Source organism: Hyaena hyaena, unplaced genomic scaffold (assembly GCF_003009895.1).
Source record: "Hyaena hyaena isolate Hyena2069 unplaced genomic scaffold, ASM300989v1 scaffold_13, whole genome shotgun sequence".
Classification (NCBI taxonomy): domain Eukaryota; kingdom Metazoa; phylum Chordata; class Mammalia; order Carnivora; family Hyaenidae; genus Hyaena; species Hyaena hyaena.
The window spans coordinates 3,827,058-3,837,577 of record NW_024080645.1 but is presented as its reverse complement, the minus strand read 5'-3'; the positions used below and the strand labels follow the sequence as shown (position 1 = coordinate 3,837,577).

The window sequence follows — 10,520 nt, the reverse complement described above, 5'->3', positions numbered from 1 at the left end:
TTCTCGGCAGCCAATGGGGAAGGTCGGAAGTCCGTATCCGTCCGGGCCGTCGGAACCCAGCGCTGTCGCAACCGCTTCTGGGGCCCGAGAATTACCTCTGTTGCCTCACCTTGTCCACCTTTGTACCTAGTGATGTAGGAAAAGCGAGCGAGTTCTCGCCTCCGCCTCCTGCGGTTAAACTTGGAACTTGTTGAGAACGGGGACCGGCGGTGTCTCCTCGCCCACTGGGGCGCTGGTGAACACGCGCTCGAGAACGGTGCAAACTTGCGGGAGGCCACACGTTAGACCAGACGTGAGGAGTTATTCCCGGAGGGCCTCTAGGCTCCGGGCACTGGGTAAAAGCCACACATTTGTTGTTACCAATTCTACAAGCTCTCACGGGGCGTGTGCTGGGGGCAGTGCAGGGGGGCATCCCCCCCAAAAAAATCTCTCTCTCTGCCTTCAAAGCGTCCCATGTCCCAGCCAGCGTGTTTAAATACGATGTGTTCCCACTCTTCATTTTACAGCCAGGGAGACCGAGACCCAGCGAAGAAACGTGTCCTAACACGCACAGTCAGGCTGGTGAGACCACCGGCTGCTACCCAAGACCTGTTTCAGGAAGTCGGGATGTCTGGTTTGCACGTGGGGATGGCATGGGACTTGGAGCTGGTCGGGTTCATGGCCTCGCCTTTCTGTCCAGGAAACGCACAGTGTAGACGGAGAAGCAGTGTATGTCAAGCTTCCATCCTGGGAGTGCACCAGGAAGGGGGGTGGTTCGGGGAGGGAGGGGGCGGGGGGAGATGCCCAGGACGCCGCGAGGAGGAGCCCTTCACCAAGACCAGGCTCCTGGGGGCCAGATTCGGGAACAGAGAGAGCTTTTGAAGGTTCGGAGCTGGGAAAGCAGGGAATTAGGTTTGCACTTGCCCTTATGCCCAACGACAAATCAGGGCCAGCCTGAAGCAATGGTTAGGGCATCTCTCCCCACCGAAGATGATCAGGGCATCTAGAACACTCTGTGGAATGTAGCTTTAAGATGTAAAGTTGCCTGTTTGAGCTCCTCACCTTTACTGCCACGAGGGACTATGGGGCTGTGGAGTCCCGACCACTGCTCTTCGCAGTCTTCTTGGAGAAAGAAGGGATTTATTTTTCCCCATTTTTACATATATTGTCTTAGTTAATATGATTTACTTATAATTCTTTTTAATTTAAATTTTAATTAACATGCAGTACAATATTGGTTTCAGGAATAGAATTCAGTGATTCATCACTTATGACAAGAATTCCTTAATAGTCTGCTTTATTATTTTTTTTGTATATTCTTTACCATATGTCTTTTTATTGTATTTCTTTATACTATTTTATCCTTTTAAGTAGTCTTTCTATTTTCTCTGTTAAAATGACACTAACAGGCTTTCTTTTTTTTTTTTACTAAAAATATATTTTTTTATATTTTTATTTATTTCTAGGGGAGAGAAAGAGAGACATCATGAGCAGGGGAGGGTCAGAGAGAGAGGGAGATACAGACTCTGAAATAGGCTCCAGGCTCTGAGCTGGCTGTCAGCACAGAGCCCGACGCGGGGCTCGAACCCACGAACCGCAAGATCATCACCTAAGCGAAAGTCGGCCGCTTAACCGACTAAGCCACCCAGGCGCCCCCTAAAAATATTTTTTTAATGTTTCTTTATTTTTGAGGGAGAGAGAGAGAGACAGAGCACAAGCAGGGGAGGAGCAGAGAGAGAGAAAGATGGAGAAGCCAAAGCAGGCTCCAGGCTCTGAGCTGTCAGCACAGAGCCTGACGCAGGGCTTGAACCCATGGACTGTGAGGTCATGACCTGAGCCACAGTTGGTGCTTAACTGACTGAGCCACCCAGGCACCCCTACTAGCAGGTTTTCTAATTATAAGAGTAATTTCTATTTGTGTGTGTGTGTGAGGGAAGGATGTTTGTATATTAGAAAAATATATGGACAAGTACACACCAAACCTAATAATTGTTAGCAGGACATATGCCTGCTTTATATTCACTTTATGGTTCTTTTGTAGTACTTACCTTTTTCTAAGCCAAATACCATATATTATTTTTCAGTATAAAATAAAGATTTTGGGGGTACCTGGGGGGTCAGTCAGTTAAGTGCCAGACTCTTGATTCTGGCTCAGGTCATGATCTCACAGTTCTGAGTTCCAGCTGCTCATCTGTCTCTATGCTGACAGTGTGGCGCTTGCTTGGGATTCTTCCTCCCTCTCTGCCCCTCCTTCATTCCTGCTGTCTCTCTTTCTCTCAAAATAAATAAATAAACTTAAAAAAATGAACTCCATAAAAAAATAAAGATTTTTTAAAATAAAAAAAATTTAATATTTTTAAAAAGGTGCACCTGGGTGGCTCAGTCGGTTAAGCTCCCAACTTCATCTCAGGTCATGATCTCACAGTCCATGGGTTCGGGCCCTGAGTCAGGCTATGTGCTAATAGCTCAGAGCCTGGAGCCTGCTTCAGATTCTGTGTCTCCCTCTCTCTGCCCCTCCTGCCCTGCTTGTGTTCTGTCTCTGTCTCTCACTCTCTCAAAAATAAATAAACATTAAAATATATATATATATTAAAAATATATTGTTTTTAAAATAGTACTGTCAGGGGCGCCTGGGTGGCTTAGTCTGTTAAGCGGCCGACTTTCGCTTAGGTCTGGCCCTCCCCTGCTCACGCTGTCTCTCTCTCTCCTAGAAATAAGTAAAAATATATTAAAAAAATTTTTTTTAAATAAAAAAAATAAAATAGTACTCTCAAAGATACAAAGAAAAAAGTAAAATGGTTCAAAAGAGATAAACATCATTCTTGTTTTTGTGCGCATTATTATATATATTACATATTTATGTTATATATAGTATATTTGTATATTTATATTTTAAATACATATCATCTGGATGACATATATATAATTATACTTCAATGATATTTTACAAACTCTTCTTCTACTTACAAGTATATTGTGGGTATTGGGGTGCCTGGGTGGCTTAGTCGGTTAAGTGTCCGACTTTCGCTCAGGTCATGATCTCACGGTTCGTGGGTTCGAGCCCCGCGTCGGGCTCTTTGCTGACTGCCAGCTCAGAGCCTGGAGCCTATTTCAGAGTTTGTGTCTCCCTCTCTCTCTGACCCTCCCCTGCTCATGCTGTCTCTCTCTTTCTCTCTCTCCTAGAAATAAATAAAAAGTATATTGTGGGTATTTTCCACATAAAAATTAGACATCTACATTGTTTGTTGTTTTTTTTTTTTAAGAGACAGAGAGTGCAAATGGGGGAGAAGGACAGAGGTAAAGAGAGAGAGAGAAAGAATGAGAGAGAGAATCCCAAGCAGGCTTCACGCTGAGTGTCTCAATCCCACGATCCTGGGATCACAACATGAGCTAAAATAGAGTTGGACACTCAGCCAACCGAGACCCCAGCCACTCTATATTACTTTTTTTAATACTTGCCAGTACTGAGTTGAGCCAGGGGAAGCGGCTGCTCTGGGTCTGTGTCTGCATCCCAGAGTTGCCGGTACCAAGGATGGGCCTGCCTCCGAAGATCCGAAAGTGAGGCAGCATGAAGACAGCGTCAGCAAGGAGTCCTCTAGGTCCTGCCTAAGAGAGCCAACCGCATGGGTGAGGAGACCTCATCTGGGAGCTCTTGGAGGTGGCCCACCGGGGCCCATAAGGGGACTGCAAGGGACCCCCTGGAATAGAGATCGTGGGAACTCAGGAGAAAGGTCTCCGTAATGGGAAACTCCGGAGATGTACAAAAACTCTCCATGCAGAAGGAGGGGGTGCGTGGGCGAGGGAGGGTGCAAGGGAGGGAGTGTACACACACACAAGTGTGCAAGAGAGAGATCTAAGCACCTCGTAGCCCCAGAGAGCCTGACATTAGAACGCACTGGGGCATCAACTCCAATATTAACTGTCTTGTCACCTTGGCCCTCTGCCCTGGCGTCCCACCAGCAGCTCACGGAGTGGGTGTGGGCAGAAGAGGCGGCCCTCGACCCCCTTCCCCAGGGGCAGACTTCCAGCTGAAGAGGCCCAGGCTGGGTAGGGGAGAAGATTCTGTTACTGACTAAACTAAGTTTGACTTCATTAATGTTCTGGACTATACGTTCAGTTACTGAATGGAGACTGTGCCTTCCAGCCACCCTAGGACTGACTGAATGTCACTGAAGAGAGAGCAGAAAGTCAGAGGACTGATGTCATCAAAGAGAGAGCAGAAAGTCCTGGTCTGCTGGGTTTTTGCCCAGAGAGGAGAATAATTCCCACCGTGAGTAAATGTTAACAGAATGGTGAGAAAGAGAAAAAATGAAGTTGCGTTGGGTTACCTTCAGAGTTGTGCTTGTTCAAAACGTTTTGGACAGAGACCCTCATCCCCTGAGGAGGGTGCACAGCCCAAGGGCTCTCGGAAGCCCCTTCTCTGCAGGGCCTGTGGCGCCCCCCACCCTCTGTACGTAACCAGCCGCCGGAGCAGCTCGGTGGGGCCACACGCCTCAAGTGCTCACAGTAAATGAAGAAGCTGAGGAGACAGCATGTGACCTCGCCCCGTGTCACTTGAGCAGTAAGAAGTGGCAAGACAGCCGAGGCAGGTCTATATTTGGGCTTTCACTCCCGGCAGGCGTTGCTATTTGCAGTGGGAGTTGGGTCATGTTACCCAGCTTGCAAAGTCCTGCTGTAACACGGGGCCTTCGGGGCTCGCAGAGGTCACCCGGAGGGAAATCTCACTGAAGGCAGAGCACTTTTGTAGCATTTACCCGGAGTCCTCAGAGGTAAACAAAAAAAAAAAAAAAGGAAGAACTACGGACTCAACATCAGCAGGCAAGTTTTTGGATAATCGTATTATTTCTAAAGCAAAAAGGTAGAAACTCAGTCATTTAATGCCACAATGTAAATGCAGTATCTTTAGGGGAAGGAGGTATCATCTTAAATTGCAGATGTGTCAGTGACTGTGAACAGGGTGAATGTTTTCTGTGCCTTCCTGTAGCCTAGACTTGCTTTTACTGAACGTGGTGCTGGTATAGGGTGTGAAAGCCACTCATGCAGATAGAGGCTAGCAAATTCTTGCTGTGTGGTTGTTAGGGTATTTTTAGTGCAGGGGCCCATTTGTAGGACAGTATGGAACCCTAAATAGTGTTAGCATCTGGCTGTGGTAGCGAGTCGATAAATACATTTTATTTTAATTTGCATGTGCATCCCAACAAATCATAATTTCGTGTTTTGCTTCAAATAGGGGGAAAAATAGTATTGTAATCATTTTTCAGTCGCTATTGCAAACCCGCTCTTCCCACAGAAAGTTTTCAGATTTGGACTATGTCTGTAAAAGCTGATTTGAATTATTTTGTGTAACCATATGGCCAACGCTTTAAAGAAAGTTTCTTTAGCTGTGGCTCAGGAATTACCTAAGGGCTACATGAGTGAGCTTCTGAAATTATAGGCAAAATTATGTTTGTGCCCATATGGGCTCACTTTGGGGGAATGAATTCACAGCTTTCCGTAGATTCGCAGAGACTATTCTCATGTCCCATAGAAGGTTAAAAATCGGGGCGCCAGGGTGACTCGGTCAGTTAAGCGTCCGACTTTGGCTCAGGTCATGATCTTGCAGTTTGTGAGTTCGGGGCCTGCGTCGGGCTCTGTGCTGACCGCTGAGAGCCTGGAGCCTGCGTCAGATTCTGTGTCTCCTCTCTGCCCCTTCCCCGCTCTCTCTCACTCTCTCTCTCAAAAATAAACAAATGTATTTGAGACACAAGGAAATAAAATAATCTCTGCTCTCATTTCCTCAAAAAGCATGGATTCAAATGAGATGACAGACATTAATCAAACAATTGAGACAATTGTACATTGTACCAACACACAACAATTGAGATTACACTGAGTGATATAAAGAGGAGTGTCATAAGATACAAAATAGATGGAAGTGAATATTGTATATGGGGCCATGGACATACAACCATGCCACTACAGGTTGCAGATATAACCTTGAATATATTAGGGGAAATTTGCAAGCAGATAAGGAGTACGATGCAGGCAGTCCCCTGAACTCTCATTATTCCATTGACTAGACCAAGCGTAAGTGCTCCATGCATTCTGGTCAAGGCTTTAGTAGAGAGAAACCATCCTCAGTGCACAATTGTGAACACTCGAAGTATGAGAACAAACCTCATCCCCACAACATTGTTACTTATGATGGCCCAGGACACAAGACACAGGTCAAAAAAAATTAAAATTAAATAAGTAAACATTAAAAAAATCTTTAAAAAATCATTTTTGTGGGGGACTTTTCTAACTAATGCACAGGGAGACACCTCCCATATGAGGCTTAAGCAAAAGTCTTTTTGTTTTGTTTTCACTGCGGCTCTACAGCATAGAGTAGAAGACATTTAGCTACCATATTCTTTATAGGCTGTGGCTTACTGCTCTATTTCTCTAAGCTTCTGTTTCATCATTTATCAAATGACAATTTAGTGTTAACATTCCTTTCTCCCCAAATTCTGAATCCTTTGTTAAGAAACTGGAAGGGTCTGGGGCGCCTGGGTGGCTTAGTCGGTTAAGCGTCCGACTTTCGCTTAGGTCATGATCTCGCTGTTAGTGGGTTCGAGCCCCGCGTCGGGCTCTGTGCTGACTGCCAGCTCAGAGCCTGGAGCCTATTTCGGAGTCTATGATTCCCCCTCTCTGACCCTCCCCTGTTCACGCTGTCTCTCTCTCTCTCCTAGAAATAAATAGAAAACATTAAAAAAAAAATTAAAAAAAAAAAAAGAAACTGGAAGGGTCTGGGTGCTGAGGAGGAAAGCAGGGGTCCGCTCTGGGGGTGAGCTGCAAACTCCCTGCTTTGGTGCTGAGCGCCCACACCACTTTGCTTCCATGTCTTAAGCGCGAAATGGTGGCATGGAAGAATCTGTTCCTCTGAGATTTATTCTCTGTGTTTGCTAGTCTTCTTGCTTGTGTAACAGTCCAGTTTGGTGTTTCAGTCTCCATCTTCCGGGTGACAGAATTTGTCGGTATGATTTATTGGTAACACAGAATTCTAGCTTTCTCCGTTTAGGTAGCACCCTGCAATGTGTTATTTTTAGCCGGCTGCTCTGGGGTCCGTAGGTGATATGGTTTAGTGGAAAACTGGGTCCAGATCTAACTCTTTACCTGCCCGGCTTTGTGTCAAGCATCCAGCAGGGGGCTGGACACAGAGGAGCCCCAGATCACCCGCTTGTTAAGAGAAATTAGCCACAGCAAGTCCTTTATCCTCACGGAAAGTCAGTTTTGCCATCCTAAAATCAGAGAATTTAATTAGACGCTCTCCAAGGGACCTTCCATCCCTACACCTCTCCCTAGGCCCCTCGGAAGCTCTCGCTGTGAGGACAGGCCACCTCACAGCCGAGGTCTGTGCCTGGATATGAAGCCGTTCTATGTTCGTGCCTTCTCCTGGCTTCACTTGTTTTCAAGGGACAGAATGATCCCACGGTGGCTGCAGATGATTCCACCAGATGGCTGACCCTGGTCCTCACTCTTCGTGATGACCAGGTGCGAGGCTCCTAACCTCACCCAGGTGGGAGAGGTCAAGGTCCGGATAACGATAATAGCGGCCACCACCACAATAATGACAACAGGTGACCTGTACTGAGGACTTACTTTGAGCCAGGTGCTAATGTAAGCATTTTATATACCTTCTGTTATTTCCTCCAAATGCTAACTTCATGACAGGAACTAGTAATAAACCCATCTCATGGGCTCATGAAAGTAAGGCCCAGAGAAGTGATTTTCCCAAGGCTACACCGCTAGGAAGTAGCAGAGACAGAATGCACACCCAGAACTTTCATAATCCAGAGGGCAGTGGCCTTAGAGAGGGGTGAAGGGTGGGGGTGGGGGGTGTTATCTGGAGACTGAATTGGTAGAACCAGAATCAGCATTAATTGGGCATTAATCACGTTGGGTGGCTCAGTCAGTTGAGCGTCCAGCTCCAGCTCAGGTCGTGATTTCACTATTGGTGAGTTCGAGCCCCACATTCAGCTCATGGCTGTCTGTGCAAAGCCCCCTTCGGATCCTCTGTCTCCCTCTCTCTGCCCCTTCCCTGCTTGCATGCTCTCTCTCTAAAATAAAATAAAATAAAACCTTTAAAAAAATCACATTGGGTGATGTCACAGATGAGCTCCTGGTCTCTGGTTAGGGTGCTGAAGGGAGTAGGTGTCGTGCTGCGCTTTGTGGCCGCATGCAGCGGCCCTCGTGAGGATGTGACAGGCAGTGGTCACGGCGTGGGCGCAGTTGGGTGGGGAAGGGCCGGTGGCTCTCAGCAGGAAGGGCAGCCCAAACCAGGGCCTCAGGCATGACTTGCATGGGCGGGCCCTGGGCATGCTCAGAAGGAACCGTGGCGTCCACTGGAGAAGGTGAGGCTGTTTGGGGAGATGGAGCTAGGACATGGGGGAGGGTGTGTGCCCTGTGCCCAGGGGGGTTGAGTCTCGGCAGTAACGGAGCCCTCATCGCAGGACACGCCGACGTACCACGCTGCAGAGCGGCGTGGCAGGAACCTGTGCTTACACGGGGCGGGCACGCTCCTGAGGAGCTGGTGCGACTCACGGCCAGCAGACCGTAGGCTCGAGATGGCTTTGAGATCTCTGCCCACAGGGGGACACTCAGCTGTGATAGTGGGGCACCACAGTGGGAGTATTTTATTTGATCCTCACAAGTACCCACCACTTACAAATGAAGGTGGCTCAGAGATGCTGAGAAACGAGGTCAAGGTCACATAATGAGAACGACATTGACCCCAAAGACCATGATCTTTGTGGCTCGCTGCCTCCAGCAAAGCCGTTACCGCCTTCAAGCGCTTCCCCTGCCGGGAACCGTGCTGGGCATTTACTCAGTTTCTGCTTTAGTCAGGCTGCGAATCACACTCCCCTCCCCCGCCCAGGTCCCAGTGTCCTATAGAAGCAGATGTTTTCTACCCCCCACCCCACCCCTGCTTCACTAATGTATAATTGACAGGTAATATTGTGGGCGTGTAAGGTGTGCACTGTGACGAAGTGATGCGTGCAAACGCTGGGAGATGGTGACCATGAGGTTGTTTGCCTCGATGAAGGCCCTTCACCTCTCATCACTCCCTTTCCTTGCTGTGCAGGGAGAGCATCAAGTGTACAGTGTAGTGTTGTTAACTATAGTCACCACGCTGTAAATAGACACCAAAACTCATCTTATACCTGGAAGTTTGCTTGCTCAGCATCTCCCCACGTCCCCCACTCACCAGCTCCGGCAACCACCGCTCCAAACTCTGTTTCTGTGAATTCAGATTTTAGATTCTGCATATAAATGACATTGTATAGTCTCTGCTGCGTGTATTTCTTTGCTGACTCATCTCATTTAGCTTAATGCCCTCAAAGTCCATCCATGTTGTTGGAAATGGCAGGATTTCCTTCTTTTTATGGCTAATATTCCATTGCGTATCTTCTTTATCCATTCATTTGTTGATGGATACTTTGGTTGTTTCTATGTCCTGCCTACTGTGAATAGCACTGCAATGAACGTGAGAGTAGAGATATCTCTTTGAGATCCTGATTTCATTTCCTTTGGGTGTATACTCAGAAGTAGGATTGCTAGAGCATATGGTAGTTCTATGTTTCATTTTCTGAAGAGCTTCCATACTATTTTCCATAATGGCTGTGCCAATTTATATTCCCACCAACAGTGAACAAGAGCCCTTTTTTCCACAGCCCCACCAACACTTTATCTCTTGTTTTTCTGATCTTGCCATTCTGACAGGTGTGGGGTGCCCTCTCATTGTGGTTCTGACTTGTGTTTTCCTGATGATAAGTGATGTTGAGCATCTTTTCATGCATCTTTTGGGCATCTGTGTATCTTTTTTAGAAAAACAGGGCACCTGGGTGGCTGTTAAGCATCCGACTTTGGCTCAGGTCATGGTCTCACTGTTCATGAGTTCAATCCTCACATCAGGCTCTGTACTGACAGCTCAGAGCCTGGAGCCTGCTTCAGATTCTGTGTCTCCCTCTCTCTCTGCCCCTCCCCTGCTCTCATTCTTTCTCTCTCTCTCCCTCAAAAATAAACATTTTTTAAAAAGGTTGTCTAGAAAAATGTTTATTCATGTCTTCTGTCCATTTTTAATCAGATTATTGGGAGGCACTATGGAGTCGTATGAGATCCTTATATGTTTTGGATACCAACTATCACGTAGACAGCTTGCATGTATTTTCTCCTATTCCATAGACTGCCTTTTCATTTTGTTGTTTCTTTTGCCGTGTGGATGTTATTTTCAGTTTGATGTCATCCTGCTTGCTTATTTTTTGTTCCTGTTGCTTGTGCTTTTGCTGTCACGTCCAAAAAATTGTCACCAAGACCAATGTTGAGGACCTTTGTCCCTTTTCTTTTTCTTCTTTTTCTTATTTCTATTTTTTTTTTTTTTTGGTCCCTTATTTTCTTGCTTTGTGATGCTGCCTCTGGGAGCAACCTTCATGCGTCCCCTCCCCCAACCCAGGGGGTGGACCAGGTCCCCATGGACTTGTGGGTCGTCCAGGACATGGCGGTGCTAGTACCTTGTGCATCAA

At 46.9% G+C, this 10,520-nt stretch overlaps 1 protein-coding gene across 1 annotated transcript in view; it reads left to right on the top strand.

Annotated features, from left to right (window-relative positions):
- The first annotated feature begins 73 nt into the window (after positions 1 to 73).
- FSD2 (fibronectin type III and SPRY domain containing 2) overlaps positions 74 to 10,520 on the top strand; it is a 47,305-nt gene continuing 36,858 nt past the window's right edge. The window contains exons 1-2 of the mRNA XM_039216527.1: positions 74 to 335; positions 507 to 561. The gene's annotated coding sequence lies outside the window, so the exon portion shown is untranslated. The remainder of the gene's footprint in view (positions 336 to 506; positions 562 to 10,520) is intronic.